This window comes from Lissotriton vulgaris, chromosome 1_1 (assembly GCF_964263255.1).
Source record: "Lissotriton vulgaris chromosome 1_1, aLisVul1.2, whole genome shotgun sequence".
Lineage (NCBI taxonomy): Eukaryota > Metazoa > Chordata > Amphibia > Caudata > Salamandridae > Lissotriton > Lissotriton vulgaris.
In genome coordinates this window covers 426,288,305-426,311,178 of record NC_141685.1, presented here as the reverse complement: position 1 = coordinate 426,311,178, position 22,874 = coordinate 426,288,305, and positions in this window count along the sequence as shown.

Here is a 22,874-nt window from a genome sequence, read left to right as displayed (position 1 = left end):
AGTTGGTGTTTGACATGTATTGGTATTTGACTCACAAAATTAGTGCATAGCAAAGCTTTTAAAACTCTACAGAGTCTGTGATCATTCAAAGAAATGAAAGTAAATGTCATTTATACCTATAATGCTAACAACCTGATCTATCGACCAGAGGAAATTAAGAACTAAGGTGAGAAGGTATTGGTAAGAAATGTAAATATAATTCCTGATCAATAGCGGTGATTATCAGCTTGTTGTATGTGTGTTTATGGGCCCAGGTGAGTACGGTAGTTTTAGAGTAAGCCAAGCTGGTAATCTCACTTCATCAGTATTTCTTGGTAGCAGAGCTATGGATAGGTTTTAGTTCAAAATAGGTAGTTAGTTAATTGTGTATTGGAATATTGATTTATGTAGAAACAAAAACCAGTTTGTATTATTTTATGTTGTCCAGAAATCTCAGGGGATGTTGAATAGCTGGTGGTAAATGGAAGCCACACTGCAGTGAGGTTACTGGACTTGATGAAGGAAATGTGGAAAAGTAGGTAGAACTTGAAGCACTAATTAGGGTTTATTTTCTTGTATTAAAGTGAGAGTGACTGTTAGCAAAGGAGTTCACTGTTGAAACTTTGGTCTAATATCACATAGAAAGGGTAATACTGAAGGTGTAGCAGGTTCTTTGACGCTTGAGTGAAGAGTAAGCGGAAGAGGTTTACTCATAGTGTGTGAGAGGTAAAAGAAAAAGGTTACTCACAGTGGAAGAAATTGACTTTTCTTTGAATTTAGTAACTTAGGCACAGTAGCAAATGTTTTTACGTTGTTAATTAATAAATGTGTAATTAAAAGAAATTGAGTTTCGCATTACCTTGCAAAGGAGGGGTTAGTTGCGGCTGCTGCACTGACGTCACTGAAATCCGCGCTGAGATTGGTTGAGACAGTGGGTGTGTAGCTGAGGTAAAATTGTAAAGGAGCGGTGAGTACAGAGGAGCGAAACTGACATCACAGAAAAGCCGCATAAGCAGTGGTTAAAGTAAATCAGTAAACCAAATGTTGATTGGTCATCAGAATAAAGGACGCGCTGGCATTGGAGAAGCATTAGAGTAGAAGTAACAATGAATTAATCACCAGATTAGGAGTTTTAGTGTTAATAGACATTGGGGTTTGCATGTGGAGTATAGAACCTACTATATTAGGGACCCGGCCAGATAGAAGATTTATAGGTTTTGCCCACAAACAATTTATTAGAGGTGATCCACCCAAAATGTACAGAGGGAAAAGGAAAATGTAATTCATGCAGAGAATCAAGAATTATTTTAAAAAGGACAAACCCATTTAAACTAGAGAAGGAATTATTATTCCTCCACTGAAAACAACATCATCATACATGATGATAGAAAAAGGCTACCATACTTGTGTATGGTTAGAAAATTGGATAAAATACACAAAGGGTGAGTATGGAACATTTAATGGAAGAATTTTACATAATTTACGACTTTGCATGAATTAGTTAGAACCAACACCAAGATTAACTCAGTATGAAGCTTTAGAAGAATGGGAGACTGAGGCTTTGTAGTGAGACATATCACGAAGTAGTGGCAACATAAGTACATTTTATCCTAGATATCCCAGAGAAACACAAGATAATCAGATGAAACAATGAAGACAGGCCATGGTAGTGGAAGGATTATATCCTGTATTGACCACAGAAGAAGCGACAGGAAGCAAATGTACAGAGAAAACAAAACATTTTGGGCCTGATGTAGGTGAGGGACATTTACCGATTCTAAAATATCGAATTTTACCGATTCGGTTTTTAGAATCGGTAAATGCTAAGTAGGGAAAAATAATAATAATATTACTGAATCGTTAAGATTCGGTATTTACCGAATCGGTATTTACCGATTCGGTATTCCCCATTCATTCCTATGGGCCTGGAGGCCTATAGGAATGAATGGGAATTACCGAATCGGTAAACATAGATTCGGTAAAAGGGGGAAAACATTGAAGGGTGGCAGAGTGTCACTTTGACACCCTGTTGCACTCCTCAATTGTGCATGGGTGCACATGTGGCACACATACATGCCCTAAAGGCATGTATGTCTGCCACATGGCACTGAAATATTTTGCATTACATTGCTTTTTTGGGGGTTTTCGTTATTCACCACCAACTTGTAGTTGGTGGTAAATAACAAATCCTAACATGGCAAAAGCACTCATTTAAGTGCTCCCTACATTAGGAATTCGGTAATTTATTGAATCGGTATTTAAGAATTCGATAATTTACCGATTCCCTAAATTACTGATTCGGTAAATTACTGAATCCTTAGATTAGGCCCCTACATCAGAAAAGCCTAATACCGGTCGGTAACGGCCGAAATTCGGTAATTTCGGCCGTTACCGACCGGTATTAGGCTTCCTACATCTGACCCTACGTGACTGGTAGTGGAGATTCAGAAGATGATTATTTTGAAGATATTTTAATGAAAATCTGAGGTTCCGTGAATTCTGAACCCGTTTCATAAAGGTAATGGTTTTGTTACGAATTTGGTAGTAGCGAACCGTAACTAGCGAGTGCGGCATGTACGAGTGATTTCGCCATGTTAGACCGATGGCTTCACTACGTATTTAGGGATTTCGTTCTGAACCCTTGGGTTCCATTTTGTGTATGGCAGCCATTTTGTGGTTGCCCTCACATAGGCCAATGACTACGGCCGAACGAGTCTTTGGTGCACGTACACGTTAGCTGACTTCTGAGTGACCTGAGTGAACTGACCCTGTTGCCTTAAGCTAACCTTGATAAGCCAGTTCCTTGTCCGGTAGTTGATCGAGATTAGTATCAAAGAACAGGACATTGCTGAGTTTATTGCACACACCCCCCCCTTTATCTTGCTTCTCATCTGTTTCTGCTCCTTCTTTTATGGTCTGTTTATGGTTTGGGTTGTGGTCCTTTATTATGGGTTTGTCCGCCTTTCCGAGCAAGAATGTTGGGCTTTCTTGTGTAATTGATGGTGGGCTGGACAACTGAAAAGCGGGTTTGTCGTCATGCGATACCTTTTGCAAAGGCATAAAAGACGATGTCTCACAATACGAACATTGAGCAGATTTTGATGAACCTACTTATGTCGTACTTTCGTAGAAGTTCTGTTCCTGGTTGCAGCCAATAAATTTGATCTTTGACGCCACCGAGAAGAATCCCATGTCTCTGTATTCTAAGACAGGTGAACTAGAAGACTTTGGGCGTTTTCCTTGGCGCCGCTGGGTTCTAAAACCTGGTTCTTCAGTTGGCGCCCAACGTGGGGCGACTTCAGTGCTACCGCTCCAACCCTGAAGATCGTGAGGAGCTTCGTGAGTAAAATCTGGAGGAAGGCCAACCACTTCATCGGCCCCTGTATGTCGTCGTGGTCCGAAGGTTTTTTGCGCGAGGCTTCCCGATTTCCGATGGCTACGAAGGACTGCTGCCCTGACTGTCGCCCTGTCTTGGACCCTTTTGTGATGATTTGTAGAGCGAGACGATAGACGGGTCTTCTGGTGACGTGATCAATACTTCAGTTAAGTATAAGTGGGTCGATCCCAGTCCTTAGTTTTTTGGTTTCCTTCGGGATTTTTGATTTGGAACATGCAAGTGCCAAAGCTGAGGGACTCGTATATTTGCGAGACTATTGTGTTTGGTAATCCCTTGAAGTTTGAAGCTAGACTAGTGAGCGAAGATGCCTGGTCTTAGCAAATTTCGAAAGATATTTTGTTGTGGTTGTAACAGGGATTCCCGATTGGAGGATTCGTGTCCGATACCTCCGGTTGGAACTCTGACTTATGACCTCTATTCTAAACATGGTGTGGGCCCCATTACGTATAATGAATTGTTGGTCCGATACACTAGGAAAGACGGTGTTTTAAAATAGCCCCAACATGGTAGCTATGACACAGAAATTTTAGATAATCTGGAAGTTAAACTATTCAAGAAGAAAGCCCGGCTGGCGATGTTTGACTCTTTCCGCCTTTGGCGAAATGAAGCCAAACAGAGAGAAATTAAACAAGCTAAAAGAAATAAAAGAGAGAAGGGTATATCGATAATGCAGGCTGCTATACAGTTTAAAGATAATGAAGAAGAACAAGCGAGTGAACAGTTGCATAGGCAACATAAAATGGCCATCGATAAATGTTATCCATCTTTGTCACCTCTTCCTCAAGGTGCAACGAAGGACCCTGAAAAAGATCCTTTGATGTCACATATGTTGAGTTCACCACCCCCTAATGTGCAGAGTGCTACGGCACCTCCGCAACCTTTAGTTGCGCAACCTCTAGCTGTTCAGCCTTTTGTTGTTGCACAGCCGCCAGCTCCTCTTCAGCTTGTTCCTCCTCCTTTGGCACAGCCTTCTCTAGGGCCGCCGACTTTGCTAACAGATCCGTCTCCAATTTCTACGACTTTTTCTCCTGTATTTGCTACTTCTTCTGTTACTCTTTCTGCTACTGCTCCTACGTTTGCTTTATCTCAGCCTGCTTTGCCTCTTGTCCTTATGACAGCTTCTCCTTCTGTTCGAAAGAGAATGACTGACACTGTTACTGGTCTTTTGTCTCCTCTTTTTGGGTCATTGACTATGAGCCCTGTTTAGGCGCGTAAACAGTTGCGTAGCCAGTTGCCTGGTCCCAAAGAGCGGGTAGTGTTGGATCATTTGGCTCGTAAATGGGTTACTAATCCCTTGAGATATGATTTAGAGTCGATTATGGATGTCTTCCATCAATGGGAAGCACCAAAGCAGAGGTATGTCTTCGATATGATGTGTACTTTCCTCCGTGAGGAATGGGAAGATGGTGAGTTGGGTCAGACTCCATCTGAGTTGTTTCATGTACAGTCCGAGTTTGCGAGAGGAACGATAGTGGGTCTCGATGTTGAGAAAGCAGTTGCGACGTTGCTTGCGTTTAGGAGTGAGCGTCCTTCTCAGTCGTTGTTTGAGCCTGATTCTGCTGTTAGGAGAAAAGCGCGATAGTATCCAATCAGAGAGTTTCCTCCGGTATGGAAAGACGCAGTGGATGCTCATTTTCAGCGTGTTTGGGTACATGTTCCGTGGAAGAGAGCTGAAGTTTTGGCTCTTAAACAGACGTTACCTGATCCCCGAAAGAATCCTGCAGGGTACTATAAGGAGTTGCCACAGACAGCTGAATCGTGCATTATGAATTTAGCCGATATAGATATGTTGTTTGGTAATGTGGTTCCTCAGCCTTTATGGGCGAAGATTAGTCATGAGAATCACGCACAAGAGTTAGGTGATACATGGGCTAACATTGCTGCTGCAGATGGTCGTCAAGGTGGTGGAGCTAAACCTGAGCCTTTAGTTGCAGAACGCCCTGGTAGGATTATTAATTTTATGAAGACTTTAATGCCTGCTATGCGAGTGAATTGGGATAAATTGTCTGCATGCAAGCAGAAGAAAGATAAAAGTGTGTCTGATTTCTTCACTAGGTTTGAACGGACGTTCATCGATCACAGTGGTCAGGATATGAGTACAGAAGGTGGCCAACGGTTGTTCGTTGATAAGTTTGTACATAACCTGCTTCCTGAATTATGTAATAAGTTGAAGGATTCAGAGAGTTCGTAGGGTGTTTCTTCGTCTGCCCAGATATTTTCTACTGCACAATATTACGAGAATAGGGAAAAGGATGAGAAAGATAAAGCAGAGAGAAAGACTAAGGATTTAAAGACAAAGGTTCTTTTGCAACAGGCGTATCCGCCTCGTTATAATCAGCGTGAGTTCCAGCAATCTCAGCAGTTTCATAGAGGATCTCAAAGGTCCGAGTCTTTTCAGCAGTGTGTTCCTCCAGGCCCTAATCAGTGTGCGTATTGTAGGGAAGAAGGGCATTTCAAGAGTCTTGTCCGGTTCTGTTGCAGCGTACGAATGGTGCGTCTGGTGTGAGAGGTGGTGGTGTTCAGCAAAATCCTAGAGGTAGAGGACGTGGTGTGTTCCCCCAGAATGCACGTTCCCTTCCTTCACAGAATACGATGAATTGTTTTGATCAGCAGAATGTTGCATCTGGTAGGTCGACTCAGTACTATGCTGACGACTACTATGTTGAGAGTGAGAATGGGGACGGTAATGATTTCTAGGACAGCCATAGACAAAGAGAGGGAGTTGTGTCAGTTCCAGTAGATAAGAGTGGACCTTATGTTGAAGTGATTACATCAGGTGTGTCAGAGCCTTTTCTGTTGGATACTGGTGCTGCGAAGATTTCTATCATGCACTCTAAACTCCCTGGCGCACCTTTGTCTGGCTTGACGAATGTTTCAGTAGGTTTTTCTGGCGCCCCAGTTTGTAATCCGGTTTCTACTCCTTTGTCTCTTTCTGTTGGACCTTGTGAATTGGAAGCAACCCTCATTTTAACGACAGGTTGTGGTGGGATTGGATTTGTTGAAGAGATTGTATGCAACATTGAATTGTTGTACTTCAGGAGTACAGCTTACATTGGGTAAGAGAGTGATCTCTCCGATGTATTTGTCTTGGAATTGCGTTCTCTTCCTGATACTCTTTGGGCTACTGGTCCTAATGATGTGGGTCTTTTGGAGATTCCACCATATGTTGTGACGCTGAAAGCGAATGCTAGATTGCCACGTATTCCCCAATATAGGATTTCTAGTGATGGCGAAATAGCACTTTTAGCGATCATCTATGATCTGATTGAGAAAGGTGTGATCGAAGAGACGAGAGGTAATGTGTGTAATAGTCCGGTTTTGCCTGTTTTGAAACGTACTAATTCTTCTCAGCCACCTGTGTATGTATAGGTTTGTGATCGATCTTCGAGAAGTGAACAAATTGTTGTGCCACAGTTTCCTGTTGTTCCAGATATTACTGCTTTGCTGACTATGATTCCTGCTTCAGCTACCTGGTTTTCGGTGATTGATCTGAAGAATGCTTTCTTCAGCATCCCGATTGCCGAGGAGAGTAGAGATATTTTTGGCTTCTCTTTAGGAGGCCGAAGTTTCCGGTTTAAGCGCGCTCCTCAAGGTTATTGTGAGAGTCCATCCATCTATAGTCAGGCTTTGAAAACACAGCTTGATACGATTGTCTTGCCTGATGGTGCTGCTCTTATTCAGTATGTTGACGATTTGTTCGTTGCTGCTGATGATGAGGAGACTTGTAAAGAAGCTACTCTTTATTTGTTGAGACATTTGTCTGACCTTCAACATAAAGTGTCACTTTCGAAGTTGCAGTATTGTCGACAAGAAGTGACCTACTTAGGTCATCTCTTATCGAAGGAGGGAAGAAGGTTGACTCCAGAACGAATTCAAGCGATTGCGAAAATGAATGTGCCAACTACACAGAGAGAAGTGCGTGCTTTCTTGGGTATTACTTCGTACTGTAGGCAATGGATTCCAAACTTTTCGCTACTTGCGAAACCTTTGTTAGCACTTACTGTTAAGGATACTCCTCTGCCTCTTCCTTGGTCTGACGAATGCCAGAAGAGTTTTTCTGAATTGCGTGATGCATTGTGTTCGGCTCCTGTGTTGGGTACTCCCGACTACAGTAAGCCTTTTACACTCTATGTTCATGAAAGAGAGGGATGTGCATTGTCAGTTTTGACTCAGCAGTTTGGCGATAAACCGCGTCCATGTGCGTATTTCTCGTCGACTTTGGATCCGGTAGCTAGAGCATTACCGATTTGCTTGAGAGTCACAGCGGCAGTAGCTGTTTCTATTCGACAGTCTGCTGGTTTGGTAATGGATATTATGTTGATTGTGATGGTTCCACATGCAGTGGATACTTTGTTAAACAGGACCAAGACACAGCATTTGACTAGTGCTCGATTGTCAGGTTACGAATTGACGCTTTTGGCGAGTCATGTGCATATAAAGCGATGCAACACGTTGAATCCAGCTACGTTGTTGCTGATTTCTGTAGAGACGGATGTTAAGGGACAGCATGATTGCTTTCTTAGGACAGAGGAAGAAACGAAAGGTAGAATCGACCTGAGAGATACTCCTCTTGCAGAGTGTGATGGTACCTTATGGGTAGATGGTTCATGCTTTAAGTTTCCGAACGGTGATACGACGGCAGCATATGCGGTTACGACTTTGCATACGATTGTTGAAACTGCACGTGTCCCACAAAATTCAACTCAAGAAGCAGAGTTGATTGCGCTGACAAGAGCATGTGTGTTGTCGAAAGGAAAGAGAGTGACTGTGTATACCGATAGTCAGTATGCGTTTAGTGTCGCCCATAGTTTTGGACGTTTGTGGAAGGAACGTGGGTTCGTGACTTCGCATGGTACGAAAATTCAGCATGGTCAGTTGGTGAATGAACTTCTTGAGTCACTTACGTTACCGATGCAAGTTGCAATCGTGAAATGCAGTGCACATAAGAAGGTTACCGATGACGTTGGTCGTGGTAATGCGTTTGCGGATGAAGTTGCGAAAGATACGGCGAAGGATGTGATGAGTCGAATGTATGTTGCGGGTCCAGCAAGATGGGTTCTGAATAGAGGAATGTGTGAGGATACAATAGAGAGTGTGAAGTCAATTCAGGCTGAAGCTACAGATAAAGAATTGAGTGTATGGAGAGAGAGTACAGGAAAATTGGATTCGGCTGGTTGTTGGTTTGAGTTGTCGGAACATCAGCGGTGGTTGTTACCTGATGCGTATGTGCTTGCAGTGGTTACGATGGCGCATGGAATGGCTCACATTAGTGCGAAAGGGATTTGTAAGTTGTTGGCTCCAGTATGGCAGAATGCTGGAATTCCTAAGTGTGCGGAGAATCAGGTTAAGAATTGCATGGTTTGTAGGATGTATAATCCTGGCAAGGGAACTCCAACTCCAGCTGGTCATTTTGCACCTCCGACTTATCCGTTCGAGGTGCTGAAATTGGATTTTATACACATGGAGAGATGTAACAACTTGAAATATGTCCTTATAGTTGTTTTTGCCTTTTCAAGATGGGTAGAAGCATACCCCCTGAAAGATAATACTGCCTTGTCCACTTTAAAGCCCTATTCAAGGAATTCTTCCCTTGGTTTGGTTTGCCAAGGATGGTGTGGAATGGTAATAGAAGTGAATTTGTGGGTCAAGTCATGAAGAGAGTGTGTGATGGTTTAGGCATCAGGCAAAAATTTCAGCTGGTCTAGTCGAATGCTACAATGGCACTTTGAAACTAAAGTTAGCCAAGATTCAGGCGAGCTCTGGTCTCCAATGGCCCGATGCTTTGCCATTAGCACTTTTGTCAACCAGAACTACAGTACATTCTCAAGTGGGCCTTAGCCCCTACGAGATCGTGTTCGGTCGCCCGGTAAATGTATAGGGAGTGCCGAGGCTGACAAAATTTAGCGAGATTGAACATCCTGTACTGATTGACTATTTGTATGATTTGACGGCTAAATTGCGTGTCTTACACCAACAGGTTCACGATACATTGCCACAAGCATCTGAAGATCCAGGACACACCATCGATCCTGGCTCGTGGATTCTAGTTCGGAACTTTCAGTGGACAAAGAACAATCAGCCCCGCTGGACGGGACCCTTTCAAGTCTGGTTAGCGACACGTAACGCAGTGAGAGTTCACGGCAAAAAGAACTGGATCCACGGAGTACATTGTAAGAGGGTTTCTTCGCATCTGCCGTATGACCAGTGGGTCCAGGAGGGTGTTGGTGATTCAGAGACTGAGACTGTGCCACGTTTCGTTCCATTCAGCAACGCACCTTTGGTTGGGACAAGCTCTGAGCGTGAGAACGACGACATTTTGCAAAAAGCTGTGCCTCCATCTGTCCGACTGAACACTACTGAGCCTGAGTTGTTGTTTCGTGATCAGACATTGCCTGGTAAAGGCCGCTAAAACTTACGACCGAGAGTCGATGAACTAATAAAGAAATAATTTCCTTTTTGCTTTTGAAACTACTCTCTCTCATCCGAAAAACTGTTTTGATCTATTTTTCTTTTTCGAACCGCCATCCGGGTTCAGCTGTAGGGTTGCGGTATAAAGCCTTAGAGTGTACAGCCGGTAGACACAAGGTCGAAGGTTCTGGTTTGTTCTAGGGCATTCCCTGGGACATTCAGACATACATCTGAGCACAAGAGAACCAAGTGCCGTGAACAGCACGGTTAGAGGATGGAGTTTTTTGAGATCGAGAGAGCTGTTGAAGAAATGAACTTTAAGAGAAAACTGTATAAAGTAATGAGGAGAAAATGTTTTTTGATAATGTGTCTTATAATACTATTAAGCATGACAATGTTTTTGGTGGGTTATGTTATCTTCTCTTTTCAAGTGACGTTTGCACCCACTACACAACCTATGCCTTCTCCTACTATTATTTCTCCACATTCTTTTCATCCTTTGCCTGAACATGAGTCTATTAGAAGATCAGAATTCGTTAATAACTCCATTGTTTAACTTTTGCATCAGCATCAGTTAATAGTGAACACCACTAATTGTTGGGTGTGTGGGCTTATGCCTTATACTACGGATAAAGGTATTCCTTATCTGGTCCTGCCATTTAGCTATAATGGTTGCGTATGGGCATATAGGACGATGTTCATCTATGCCCATGAAGTTTACCCCCTGCATTCTATGAAAGATAATCCGAGGAATAGTGCTCCAGTGAAGGGAATAGTAGATATGATTAGAGGAATTAATTCCTATGAGACTATTCCTAGAGATGAGACACTAGCTTATATTGGATGGAATGTGACTGGATATGGCATTAGTCTGAGTGAAAAGCAGCGAAGGAAAAGGCCATCTCCGATTTGGATCGTACCCCATCGTGGTCATTTTTGTCTGCAAGGTAATGGTAAGAATCCGAGAGCGCAGTTTGGGAAGAGTGTTTGCACTGAGACTGGATATGGCATTAGTCTGAGTGAAAAGCAGCGAGGGAAAAGGTCATCTCCGATTTGGATCGTACCCCATTGTGGTCATTTGTATCTGCAAGGTAATGGCAAGAATCCGAGAGCGCAGTTTGGGAAGAGTGTTTGCACTGAGACGTATGTTTTTGCGTCCCAGACTTCCCCACCGTTTTTAGCAGCTAAGGGTACGTATTTTGTCTGCTACGATAGAGCATATACATGGTTGCCCCCTGATTTTTCGGGAACGTGTTATGTTTCGTTCCTGTTGCCCCCTACGTATACTGCAGCCGCAGATTACCACAGAACAAGAGTTGTTAGAGGTGTCTTCAGTAAGGAAGATACTGCAGGACAAGAATTGGGAGATTTTCTTAAGGGTTTCCTGCCGTTTTGGGGACCTATGGTCAACAGTAGGAACATACGGCAATTGACGAGGGTGGTTGAGTCCACCGTAGTTGAGACTGCCGGTGCCCTTAGTAATCTGACTGCTGAGCTCCAATCGGATCGTCTTATGACGTTGCAGATTCGAGTTGCGTTAGATGTCGTACTTGCCGATAGAGGAGGGGTATGTAAATTGATTCAATCGAGCTGCTGCATTTTCATTCCAGACAATGCTCCGACAGTGTACCAGGCCATTTCCAAGCTACATAAGATCTCCGAGTCTGTACATGTGGACGAAGGAGATTGGTCGTTGATGGGATGGTTTTGGGAATTGTTATCCACTTGGGAATGGAAGATTCTGATGATCATTGGGATGGCTTTAGCTATTCTTTTCCTGTTCTGTCTTTGTGTACAGTGTGCTCCTGCTATATGTGGCCTTTGTGCTACTACGTGTGCAAGGAGACCTGTCGCAAGAGAGGTACTAAGTACTAGGATGATGCTCCAACAACATCTTGATGATCTGATGAATATAGACCTGGATTCAGATTGACGCGAGTTTAGGTTATTGCCTATGTAAGGGCAAAAGGAGGGGCTGAGGTTACGTGAATTCTGAACCCGTTTCATAAAGGTCATGGTTTTGTTACGAATTTGGTAGTAGCGAACTGTAACTAGCGAGTGCGGCATGGACGAGTGATTTTGCCATGTTAGACCGATGGCTCCACTACGTATTTAGAGATTTCGTTCTGAACCCTTGGGTTCCATTTTGTGTACGGCAGCCATTTTGTGGTTGCCCTCACATAGGCCGATGACTACGGCCGAACAAGTCTTTGGTACACGTACACGTTAGCTGACTTCTGAGTGACCTGTATTTACAACAAGGGGTGGTGAGGGACAGAGTCTCTGAATTAAACAGAAAGCTCTCACCCAGTCAAGAGATCAGGGCTAGATCCAACACCGTTTTTTAGCTCACTGCACCATCCCAGTTTCAGAACCTGGCTGTATGCAAATTAGTCTGTTCCACCCAGTGCATGATGGGAACAGGGCAAACCAAACTACAAAAGCCAATTCTTACACTGGGAAGGAAACAAGCTCCCGGGGACCGGTTTCTGGCATTACAGCCGTCTTCGGCCCGGTTTGCTTGAATCCTGATGGTGCAATGAGCAAGGGTCTCACATCTGAGAATACCCTTCCACGCTTAGGGTGGACAAAAATATTTACAACAAGGGGTGGTGAGGGACAGAGTCTCTGAATTAAACAGAAAGCTCTCACCCAGTCAAGAGATCAGGGCTAGATCCAACACCGTTTTTTAGCTCACTGCACCATCCCAGTTTCAGAACCTGGCTGTATGCAAATTAGTCTGTTCCTGTCCCAGTGCATGATGGGAACAGGGCAAACCAAACTACAAAAGCCAATTCTTACACTGGGAAGGAAACAAGCTCCCGGGGACCGGTTTCTGGCATTACAGCCGTCTTCGGCCCGGTTTGCTTGAATCCTGATGGTGCAATGAGCAAGGGTCTCACATCTGAGAATACCCTTCCACGCTTAGGGTGGACAAAAATATTTACAACAAGGGGTGGTGAGGGACAGAGTCTCTGAATTAAGCAGAAAGCTCTCACCCAGTCAAGAGATCAGGGCTAGATCCAACACCGTTTTTTAGCTCACTGCACCATCCCAGTTTCAGAACCTGGCTGTATGCAAATTAGTCTGTTCCTGTCCCAGTGCATGATGGGAACAGGGCAAACCAAACTACAAAAGCCAATTCTTACACTGGGAAGGAAACAAGCTCCCGGGGACCGGTTTCTGGCATTACAGCCGTCTTCGGCCCGGTTTGCTTGAATCCTGATGGTGCAATGAGCAAGGGTCTCACATCTGAGAATACCCTTCCACGCTTAGGGTGGACAAAAATATTTACAACAAGGGGTGGTGGGGGACAGAGTCTCTGAATTAAACAGAAAGCTCTCACCCAGTCAAGAGATCAGGGCTAGATCCAACACCGTTTTTTAGCTCACTGCACCATCCCAGTTTCAGAACCTGGCTGTATGCAAATTAGTCTGTTCCTGTCCCAGTGCATGATGGGAACAGGGCAAACCAAACTACAAAAGCCAATTCTTACACTGGGAAGGAAACAAGCTCCCGGGGACCGGTTTCTGGCATTACAGCCGTCTTCGGCCCGGTTTGCTTGAATCCTGATGGTGCAATGAGCAAGGGTCTCACATCTGAGAATACCCTTCCACGCTTAGGGTGGACAAAAATATTTACAACAAGGGGTGGTGAGGGACAGAGTCTCTGAATTAAACAGAAAGCTCTTTGTGTACAGTGTGCTCCTGCTATATGTGGCCTTTGTGCTACTACGTGTGCAAGGAGACCTGTCGCAAGAGAGGTACTAAGTACTAGGATGATGCTCCAACAACATCTTGATGATCTGATGAATATAGACCTGGATTCAGATTGACGCGAGTTTAGGTTATTGCCTATGTAAGGGCAAAAGGAGGGGCTGAGGTTCCGTGAATTCTGAACCCGTTTCATAAAGGTCATGGTTTTGTTACGAATTTGGTAGTAGCGAACTGTAACTAGCGAGTGCGGCATGTACGAGTGATTTTGCCATGTTAGACCGATGGCTCCACTACGTATTTAGAGATTTCGTTCTGAACCCTTGGGTTCCATTTTGTGTACGGCAGCCATTTTGTGGTTGCCCTCACATAGGCCGATGACTACGGCCGAACAAGTCTTTGGTACACGTACACGTTAGCTGACTTCTGAGTGACCTGAGCGAACTGACCCTGTTGCCTGAAGCTAAACTTGCTAAGCCATTTCCTTGTCCGGTAGTTGATCGAGATTAGGATCAAAGAACAGGACATTGCTGAGTTTATTGCACATGCACACACGCTTTATCTTGCTTCTCATCTGTTTCTGCTCCTTCTTTTATGGTCTGTTTATGGTTTGGGTTGTGGTCCTTTATTAAGAGTTTGTCCGGCCTGTCCGAGCAAGAATGTTGGGCTTTCTCGTGTAATTGATGGTGGGCTGGACAACTGAAAAGTGGGTTTGTCGCCATGCGATACCTTTTGCAAAGTTACCTTTGATTTGACAGTTCGTAAATAATGAGTGTTTGTCAGGAATGTGATTTTTGGCATAAAAGACGATGTCTCGCAATATGAAAATTGAGCAGATTCTGACGAACCTACTTGTGTCGTACTTCGTAGAAGTTCTGTTCCTGGTTTCAGCCAATAAATTTGATCTTTGACGCCACCGAGAAGTATCCCGTGTCTCTGTATTCTAAGACAGGTGAACTTGAAGACTTCGGGCGTTTCCCCTGGCGCCGCTGGGTTCTAAAACCCGGTTCTTCAAATCCACCACCTTATCAAGAAGAATCAAATAGAATAACCCCTAGTTCCCCCGCTTCTGAAAACACCCTTAGTTCACATGTTGTACATGAGGCCAAACTTCAAAGGGCACTTCATGAAAAGAAAGAGAGGCAATAAATAAAAATAGAAGTGAGTTAATTAAGAAAATAACCCATCTAAATACAAGTCCTGAAGCACTGTAGATACCAGTGACTATAGGTCCCTTTGTTCCCTTATATGGGGTTAAACAAAATTGTTCTAAAACTACCGATCACACAACCCAGAAAAGAAAATATAGTAATTGATGATCAGGCAAGTGAGTGTGTGGATAATTTCTTTAATGGATTTTCCAAATGGAGAGCCAATAAAGGATTCATTCATAAAAGTTACATCAGGATGTTCAGAAGAAGTACAGATTGAAACAACCACAGGGACAAAAAGTGCCACTGTGGTAACCCCAGAAGAAATAAAAGGTATACACGAGATATGGAAAAGCCAAATACACAGCCAAAGGTATTAGATATATTTCAATTTCAAGTAGAATTAGAAAAGATGATAGCTGGAAATGCAGGGAAAGAAAGATTGAGTACTTTCAGTGAAGAATAATTGTTATTCATATGCAGAAGCATCACCCAAAATACGAAAATATTTAATGAAAAATTAATGAATTTGGCTTCAGAAATGGGAATTGACATAGGTAAATCTAAAGTGTTGCAGAAACCATATAAGCACAATTTTCTGACAAAGATTTTGAGAACATGAATGTGTCCGGGAGAAAATTACAGATAACAGAATTTTTGACATTGTTGCAAAAATGGGGAGATTTGGATAGATGGAAAGTTAGGTGGACAAAGAAAAAGGAAGAAGCACAGGCAAATCAAATGACATCAGAGTATTTAATGAAAGAAACAGAATAAGTTGAAAGGTTGTGCCCAATGAGAGAAGTTCTGGGAGGAGGTTTTGTACATATCATATGTACCCGACAGGATATTTTATCATTTACTAATGATTTCCCAAAGCTTAGAGAAAAACCAGTAGAATGGATGAATTTAAAGGCGCTAAAAAAAGAGAAATGGGAAGACGATTATGGGCCCCGGTTAAGAAGTGGATGGATGATAGAATAAGAATCTGAAATGTACTGTATTGCTATATTTATTGATTGATTTTTATACAATTTTTTACCTCCACATTACATTACAATACTGTGTTCTTTAATTGTTCATAAATGTATCAGATGTTCTTAAACCTTGCATATGGTAATGTATTTATGTATTTCCTTATTGCACCATGAACTCCAATAAAAAAAAAAGAAAAAAAAGAAAGAAAAACCGGTAGAATGGTACAGGAAAGTTGAAAGGTTTGTGAAAGTCTTGAAAGTTTTGTTGAAGGATTTAGATGGTTTTGTTTGACATAGTTTTTCCTGCTGATTTATGGGCAGAATGTACAATTACAATAGATTGGCCTAATGATGAGTACCCAAGAGATGCAAAGACAGGAGCCCTGTCAGAAGATGTAATGAAAAATATCATCAGGTAATCACTTTCCTGAAGGGAATGATTCCTCCAAAAGAAACAGATTGGACAAAAATAGACAGGACTACTCAAGAGAAAGATGAGTTAGTACATGCATATTATGAAAGTCTTTTGTAGTTGTTCAAGCAGTACATTGGGTTTGAAAATATTGAAGACAAGGACATGACACATTTTGTGTATTGTTTTTGTCTGGGTTAAGGTGGGAAATATCACAGATGATTAAACAAAACATGTTGTGCTGGCAAGCAAAGCCCATAGATGACATCCTCAAATACGCACAGTACTGTAGGGATGAGATTGACAATAGATGAAAGAAACTAGTAGAAAAGGTAATGTGGGCCCAAGGTAAATTAGCAGTGCAGCAAGAACTACAACTAAGTAATCAGGCAGATAATCAAGGAAAAGGACAAGGCCAAGGTGAAGGTAGTGGGGGCAGACCAAGAGGGCGAATGAGCAGAGAAGAGGCAAAGAAAAAGTTTCTCTGTCACGAGTGCCAAAAAGTGGGGCATTGGAAAAATGAGTGTAAGCTTATACAGAATAATAATGTCCATAATCAAAATTTAAATCCACAGACGCAGACTGAGGTTTTAATGAGGCAACCGCAGCAGGTTGTACAGAGTCAATTGCCATGTGCCCCTATTGTGAGTCAAGCCAAGTACAGTGTGGATACCGGATTTCAGTAGGGAAGTGGTAAGAAAAATTCAGTAACCCCACCGTTTCTTTAGCAGGATTCATTTTTTAAGGCAGAACTACAATAACGGTGCCTGAGAGGGGAGGAAGAGGAATGCGTACTTGGTGCATCCTTGCCGGTAGATCAGTCAGGTCCATATATAGATGGTAAGGTTGAAGGAAATGACATCACCTTCTTATTGGATACTGGTGCTACCTGTTCTACTGTGAGAACAGCAGACATCCCAAACCTACCCCTCTCGGAAGAAGCGATCCAAGTAGTGGGAGTTTCTAATAAGCAAATTAGGACCCCAATTAACGAACCAATGGAGGTGTGCATTGGCAACTTTAGAGAGATGCACAAATTTGTTGTTTGTGACTCAAGTCCCGTAAACGTGCTAGGAAGGGATTTATTGCTCAAAATGAACTGCACAATATTTTGCACACCGGATGTTGTTCCAATTCAGACTCCTGATGAAGACGGAATATACAAGATCATGTTGGCTAAACAGGGAATAGAAGTGAATGACATACTTTCCATGATGACACCAAACGAGTTACCAGAAGAGGTCCAAAACACTGTAAATCCTGAAGTGTTGGATATTACGGGAAAAGAAGTAGGATTAATGGCACATGTAGACCAAGTAAACGTAACTGGAGGAAGGTGCAGTTTATCCAAATACACGACAATACAAAATGACCCTGGAAATTAAAGTAGGTGTTGCAGCAGAAATTGAATGATTGGTTGAGCAAGGTATTTTAAAGGAAATAATGAGTAGCCCTTGTAGTTCACCTATAATTGGTATAAAGAAACCTAACAGAAAATATAGGGTGGCCCAAGATTTGAGAAAATTGATAAAATTGTCGTACCATGTTGTCCAATAGTGCCAAATCAAGCAATGATATTCTTTCAGATACCGTGGAATGCAGGACGGTTTACTGTAATTGATTTATGCCGTGCCTTTTTCTCTATTCCATTGCATCCTGATAGCCAATTTTTGTTTTCGTTCAAATTTGATGAACATGTTTACGCTTGGAAGCGTGTTCCACAAGGGTACACTGAAAGTCCTTCCATTTTTAACAACATTTTGAAAAATTGTCTTTAATATCTAGTGTTGCCCAGACAATCAGTCTTGGTGCAATACATTGACGACTTATTAGTCGCATCAAAAATACGAAATGATTGTGTTACTGATTCAATTGCATTATTAAATCACCTGGCTGAAGGTGGATATAAAGTGTCGCCAGAGAAATTACAATTTTGAACAACTTCGGTTAAATATTTGGGACATCAAATAGAAAGAGAAGTCAGAAGAGTGACCCCAGATAGAATAAAAATAATAAGACATATGCAGTTACCACAGACCCAAAAAGAAATAAGAATGTTTATTGGAGTCGTAGGATATTGCAGGTAGTGGATTGTGGGATTTGCAGTACTGGCCAAGCCTTTGATACAAATGACCAAGAAACGAGCAAAAGATCCTGTAGATTGGGATGATGAAAGCATTACAGCTTTTGTTAAATTACGAAATTGTCTGTGTGAAGCACCCGCTCTTTGTATGCCAGACTATCCAAAAGAATTTGCATTATTCTGTAATGAATGAGATAATTGTGCACTTTCAGTCCTAGCACAGAAACATGGCCTATCGGACGACCTGTGGCATATTTTTCTGCTTCTTTGGACCCAGTGGCATCTGCATTGCCAGGGTGTCTAAAAGCTGTAACTACAACGTGCATGAGTCTGGAACAAAGTGAATCCATTGTAATGGGACACCCTGTAAAGGTGTATGTCCCACATGCAGTCATAATTCTGTTAACAGGAATTCAAACTCAGTACCTTACTCCTAGTCGGTTGACTAAATATGAGCGAGTTATATTAAGGGATGAAAATCTAACGATAGTCAGATGCACTGTCTTAAATCCAGCAACCCTGTTGCCAGATCCATATTGTGAAGAAGTAATATATGAAGTTGATCATGAATGTCTTGACATTACTGAATTAAGTGCCAAACCTCGTCCAGACATACAGGAAGAACCTCTAGAGAATGCTGAACATGAGTTGTTAGTAGATGGCTCATGTATGTGCCCTGAAGAAAGAGGATTAAGTGCTGCTTACGCTGTGTGCACATTGGCCGGAATCGAAGCATCCTATTTACCAGGAGTCAAGTCTGCACAAGTGGCCAAATTGATAGCTTTCATTAAAGCTTGCAAAACTGGGAAAAATTGGAAAGTAACCATTTACACTGATAGTCAGTATGGTTACTGGGTTGTGCATGACTTTGGCCAGCTCTGGATGCAGAGGGATTTGATGACTTCTTCAGAAACCCCTATTAAAAATGGCTCTTTCGTAAAAGAATTAATTGAAGCAATTCAGTTGCCAAAAGAAGTGGCTGTGGTCAAGTGTGCTGTTCACCAGTCAGTAAATGATAAGGTGACAGCTGGTAATCATTATGCTGACCAAGTTGCTCAACATTGTGCTAAATACAAAATAGCAGTAAACAAGAAAATTGATGCATGTGTAATCAGCTGCCAACTCATGCTACTTGGGGACGTAGGAACATGGGAAGGAATTAGAGATTTACAAGATGAAGCAAACACTAAGGAAAAGGAGGAGTGGGAGAAAATAGGATGTCAGAGAAGGGCTCATGATGGGGTGTGGATTTACCTAGATGAAAGACCTGCTTGCACCCATGGCTAGGATGTATCATGGAGACACACGCATAGGCAGAGATGCAATGATTAGACTTTTCCAACAAGATTGGTTCAATGCAAGGTTCAGGAATGTCGCAGAGAGTCTTTGCAAGAGATGCTTAATTTGTCAATAAATGAACCCAGGCAGGAAAACTGTAGTCTGTACAGGAAAGATTGGGAAAGCCGAGGGTCCATTTATAAGACTTCAGATTGATTTCATCCAGTTAACTGCTTGTCGAGGACTAAAATATGTACTTGTCATTGTTTGTTTCAATGTGGTTGGAGGCATACCAAACCAGAAGGAATGACAGCTTGACAGTAGCCAAACTCCTATTGAGAGAACTTATACCTCGATTCGGTTTTCCAGTAACTATTGAATCAGACAGAGGGTCTAATTTTAATAATGAAACACTTCAATTAATTTGTGAAGCATTTAAAATTGAACAAAAGCTGCACTGTGCATATCGCCCAGAGGCTTCTGGAGTGGTAGAACAATTGAATGGCACAATCAAGTCAAGACTGCGAAAGATGTGTGCATCCACCCCACTGGAGTGGCCTGATGCTTTACCTCTTGTCCTGATGGAACTCAGAAGTATCCCAGACAAAAATACAGGCTTCAGTCCCAATGAAATACTCATGGGAAGGGCAATGAGGCAAGCATGTATACCGGACACAAGCTGTTGAATATATCTGATGATTTGGTACTGAAGGATTGAAAAGAGTTGGCTGACCAAGTGCGTTCTATCTCTCACCAGGTTGGAGAAGACGCTGTTGCCAGGCAGTTGACCCAAGCGCATGATCTGAATCCCGGTGACCGGGTGGTAGTGAAAAATCATATTTGAGAATCGTGCCTAGCACCAATGTGGGAAACGCAACATCAGGTTATATTGGTTACCACAACAGCTGTAAAATGTGCAGGCTTGCCTAATTGGATTCATGCAAGCAGTACCAAATGAGTGCCAGCACCTGACAAAGTAGATCCACAAAAAGTCCAAGCAGTGGAGGAGGCTGAAGGTTGTACAGCTAAAGGATCACAGGAAATAGATCCTGAAGAATCTGAATAAGAACAACCTAGCACTAGTCAGGATGACTGGATCCCAACAGTAGACATACCTGAAATTATTGTGAGTACAAGAAGCCAAACTCGAATAGAAAGTCAGAACGAGAGTGAGGACTAGACAGGAATAGAAGAACGCACTTAGATTACTGAAAATAAAGCAAGCATTGAATCTGAGGAGGACCAGATAAGGAAACAGCAATATACTCAGACAGAAGAAAATAAAAGTGGCACCCACGAGTCTGAGGAGGGACAGACAGGAATTTGAGAAAACGCCCAGGCAGAAGAAAATCAAGAAATTATAAGACCTGAGCAGGACCAGTTAGGTAAAGAAAAACAAGTTCAGGAAGAAGAAGGAGAACAAAGTAAAATCAGACAACCTCCTGAACAGGGTCAGAATAGAGAAGAAGAATGCATCCAGGCAGAAACGGCTAAGGTAATACGCCCTGGAAAAAGTCAAATAGAGAGGAATTCAAAAGATAGAAATAAACAATTTGCACCACAAATCAATGAAAACAAGAGAGCACTTGAAGAATCTAAAAGTACGGTGCCAGCTAAAAGACTCAGGAAAGGTGATACTTTGCCTAGTGTTATCAAGAGACTGAAATATCGCCTTAAGACAATAAATGAAGAATCTGACCAAGTAAATGAAGTAACCAGTCATTCTGGACAGTCAACAGAAAAGCCAAGAAGGAGAAGTCCACGTTTGAAAAGACTGAATATTAAATTCAAGGGTCCTGAATGGAAATATGTGATTCTTGAAGTTTTCGAGAATCTGGAAATAAGTGGAGATAGTGATGAAGAATTAAATACTGATCAAATTGATGAAGAAGTGAGACCAACTTAAAGAAATAACTTTAGATTGTATTTTGTACAAAGTTCAAAGAGGGGAGAAACATCTCCTTAGTCTGAAATGGCTGATAATAGAGCTGCTAGAATCCGAAACGAAACTCTATGAAAAGAATAAGTATATGTAGCATATTTCTAGTGCTTATAGTGTGGTTAGTACTGACAATAGCCATTCCCTATCTAATGACCGCAAACAATCAGAATGACACTAATTCACATGGAAAGGTAGCTAACATTAAGCGAGATAGAGTAGAATTAGAAGCACCAGATGAGACAGATTTATATCACAGCGTGTATAAAAATTATACAGATTTAAATGTTTTTGCTAATCTGTTAATACACAGTGTAGAAACCATGGAAGTTAGCGTTTGCTATGTATGCATGAAATTACTGACATCAGTAGCAGAAGGAGTAACATATCATCATTTACCACTCACATATGGTATTTCATGTAGTTTATTTTACAGAACTGGAAAGTTACAATATTATTATTCTAACATAGATGTGATTTTCTCTGAAGTCCCCCTGCGAAAAAATATGAACCCTTTTCTTAGCAGTAGAGATTCACAAATCATTGGTGAATATTTTCTAACAATGAAAACAATAGATATAGCTGAAGCACATAAGCAAAATTTACCATGTAAGTTACATGAAGAAGAAAAGATATTTTTGAATTTAGTAGAGAAAAGGAGACAGAATTTCCATAGAATGGATTCTGAACCAAAACCTCAGATACCTAAGTGGGCCGAGAGAGAAGATTTTATTTTAACTGGGGAAACTCATGCTGCTAGGTCCCTGGACCTTGAAAAGAAAGGGAAAATATGTCTCCAGAGGTTAAAACAGAGTATAATAATATATGTATTGGTTCCTGTGAATGTGAGCAAAACTTTCTAATAATTGGGGGATGGGGCCTAAAAGGTGGAACAGATCCAGTATTTCCTGGAGTTTATTATGTGTGAGGGAACAAAGCTTACTTTGAACTGCCTGACCACTGGTATGGGAGATGCTATTTCGGAATAGAATTCCCAAAGGTATACCATGTTAAAAGAATCACTGGAAGCAATGAAGAAAACAATGGACTAACACGTAAGAAAAGGGCTAGTTTTTCAAAAATTGTAGGAGATATATTTAGTGCATTGATGCCTTAAGTGGGAGTAATTCTGAATACACAAAAAATGTGTAAATTATCAACAGTGGTGGATCGCTTATCGACTGATACTGCTGGAGGATTCTTATTGATCGATACCAAATTAGTTGCGGTTAGATCCATGGTTTTACAAAATCGACTTGCTCTTGATATATTATTGGCAGAAGAGGGCGGAGTCTGTAAAATGTTGAAGGCACAACATTGTTGCACCTATATACCTGACAAAAGTGTTGAAATTGGGAAATATGTAAAAAATATCATGAATTTGGAAGAAGAATTGAAACCACTGGAAGTTGACAGTGCATGCAAGAAACTAACCAATGGTATTTTTTCTATCAGTAGTTGGTTTTCTAATGTTGGAAGAAGTATTATAGGTCGAATACTGATGCCTATATTGGGAATACCACTATTAGTCCTAACA